At 35.3% G+C, this 2763-nt stretch overlaps 1 non-coding gene across 1 annotated transcript; it reads right to left on the bottom strand.

Annotated features, from left to right (window-relative positions):
* Positions 1-2056: 2056 nt before the first annotated feature.
* LOC120118192 lies at positions 2057-2202 on the bottom strand. Its single transcript, XR_005515728.1, has one exon. It is a non-coding gene; the product is annotated as a small nucleolar RNA snoR127 (small nucleolar RNA).
* Positions 2203-2763: the final 561 nt, after the last annotated feature.

The following is a 2763-nucleotide window of genomic DNA, read 5'->3' as shown; positions in this document are numbered from 1 at the left end:
TTATAATGTAACCGGTTTAAATTTACCGGTTTTATGAGAAAATAGGTCAATATAAGCGCTACATATTACATTATATAAGCGTTACCTAATTTGTTATTGTACTTGATAATATTTCCAGTTAAATGCCTATTTTATTATATAAGTGCTACCTATTACATTATATAAGCGCTACCTAATATGTTATTGTGTTTGATAATATTTCCGGTTAAATGATATAACATAACCGGTATAAATTTTAACTGGTCACTTGTTTTACCGGTCACGCCGTTTTTTAGGCGCCGCACAGCAGAATCCCTTCAAAGTTAACAGATAAGATAACCATACATCTTTGGTTCTTATATCGTTTTCTATAAACCATGAAGTCCTGAAACTATGTCTTATATTTTAAATTCATCTCCGGATTTTAAAATATTTTAATTGTGTCTTAAAACTATCAACACCATTAGGTCATTCTGTTAACTTGAATATTAAATATTAACTTTGATTTAATGTAGAGCATAGTTAAAATACTTTGATCGAATTTTAAACATGTATACATGTGTTGCATGAACATAACAAAGGAAGCTCACTTTGTCCTAAAGTTTTACATCCAGAAAACAATGGCTGAATAAGTGAAAGAAAACACAGAATATGTTCTTCATTAGCAACCTCCCATTCCAACATCGTCTGGACGGCAGTGCAGCGCGACGGATCTTTCCGCTAGATCGGTTCAGAAAAAACGGTTAAAAGCTTAGCAAATTGTTTCCGTCGAATATCTCGACTATTGAAAATAGCATCGACAATCCATTGCCTTACCTGTTTCAATAAAGAGAAGTTTGAGTTTGTTCAAATAAGATAAAAACTGACGTTTTCCGGCAAAAACGAGTAGTCGAAACATAATGGAAATCATGTGTCATTAGTCCATTATTGAGAAGAGATGCAGAGAGATTCAAACAGTCTAAAAAGCAAGTTGAAAAGTTTTTCACTGGGAAATGACATTAAAGCTAGCATGAACAGCATCTTTTTATCCACACTTGACATTACAAATCTTGGGGACAAGGGAACCGTTCATGCAATATGAATGAGCTACTGGCATATATAACACAGAATTGCAGTATAAGGAACCATCAGTCAAATTCAAGAGGCAGATAACTTCTACGAATAGATGATTCCCGAAACAGCAGTGAATCGAAGATGTTCCAAAGAACTTCTGTCTGGTGACCAAGCAATGTCGAACTCTTCTTCACTGGACTCGACGCTAGTTGATTGTATACAACAATATGTTACACTCTAAAACCCAACTCTCCATGTCCATCCTAATTCCAACCCTCAGCCCTCAATTCCCGGCAATGGAAATTTACATTTTGTCAAATGAATTCTCATAACTTTTTCTAAAAAAAATACTACAACTAATATATATATATATATATGTGTGTTTTTTTTTTCATTTTACAATATACAAGCATAAATATCATAACTGTAAAAAGAAGTACCCTTTAACTTTGCAGATTCTTCTTCAGACAGCAGGTTCATACTTCATACTGATCTATTTTCATTGTCTTGGCTAATATTTTACAGGCAGTAGAACATGCATCATTACAGATAAATGAACATAGGATATTCACTCCCTGCTCCAAAGCTTCCCATCAAGAAAACAATGCCCAAAAAAGTAACAAATCTTTCCGCTTGATCGGTTCGTAATCGTAACAGAATTCTTCGAGTCTGCCAAGTTGTTTCTATCAAATGTTTGAACTATTGAAAATAACGTATACAATCTCGTTCCCTACCTTCTGCAACAAAGAGCGGTAAAAGTTTGTCCGATGCAGATCAACTTTGACTAGCATCTTTTATCCCACACTTGACAAGAAACCAATCCCGAAGGTATCATCAAAGCAATAAACGAACACTATTTAGCCAACTCTTGGAGAGCAAGGGAACCATTCATACAATATGAATGAACTGCAGAAGTATAACTTATAGCATGATAAGTCGAACGATTCCCACTTGCTGAATAAGGAACCGTCGGTCGATCTCGAAAGGTAGATAATCTCTATGATATAGATGAAGAGAAAACTACTCTGGTTAGACAAGAAACCAATCCCGAGGGTATCATCAGAGGATGCGCTTCAACAAAAGGTATCCCATCCAACAAATAGCTTTGAGGTGGATGCCTTAAGGAGTACATCAAAAATGTCTGATTTGGCTAATGAAGCATCACCCCAGAGGCAAAGAGAGCAAATGGACACACAAATCGTTACAAGCAAATTCAATTTCGAGCTCTTCTTAACCGAGACTCAAAGATAGTTGATTGTAGGCAACGATCTGTAATATTGGGGCATCCACCAAATTCTAAAACCCAACTCTCCATCCTACATTACCATTCATCCCCATAGCTCTCACACCATGAACCATTTACAACAAATAATATATATTTCCCAAAAAATGCAAGTTAATGAACAAAAATTGCCTTTGCAGTACGGATGACTTCTCGAAGATGGAAGTTCATCCAAGTATCACCATTAATCAAATGATAGTGATAAAATTTGCCCATTTTTAATCCCCAATAAACTACTACAGTCCTCAACATAGTAGTATTTAATAAGAAAGAAATCATTGCAGAAATATAAAAATGGTGTACGTAATTCATGGGGATTTAGCATAGGGTGAAAATTTTCCATGTGGAACAACGGAAGAGGAAGCTGAGACTGAGACCAACTTACAGATGTGCATTTGAAATTGAGGTTGCTTTCATTGCTACTTTAAGTAATGCATTATTTCAAACAA

Source organism: Hibiscus syriacus, unplaced genomic scaffold (assembly GCF_006381635.1).
Source record: "Hibiscus syriacus cultivar Baekdansim isolate YM2019G1 unplaced genomic scaffold, ASM638163v2 tig00000916_pilon, whole genome shotgun sequence".
Classification (NCBI taxonomy): Eukaryota; Viridiplantae; Streptophyta; class Magnoliopsida; order Malvales; family Malvaceae; genus Hibiscus; species Hibiscus syriacus.
This window is presented reverse-complemented; position numbering and strand designations above follow the sequence as displayed.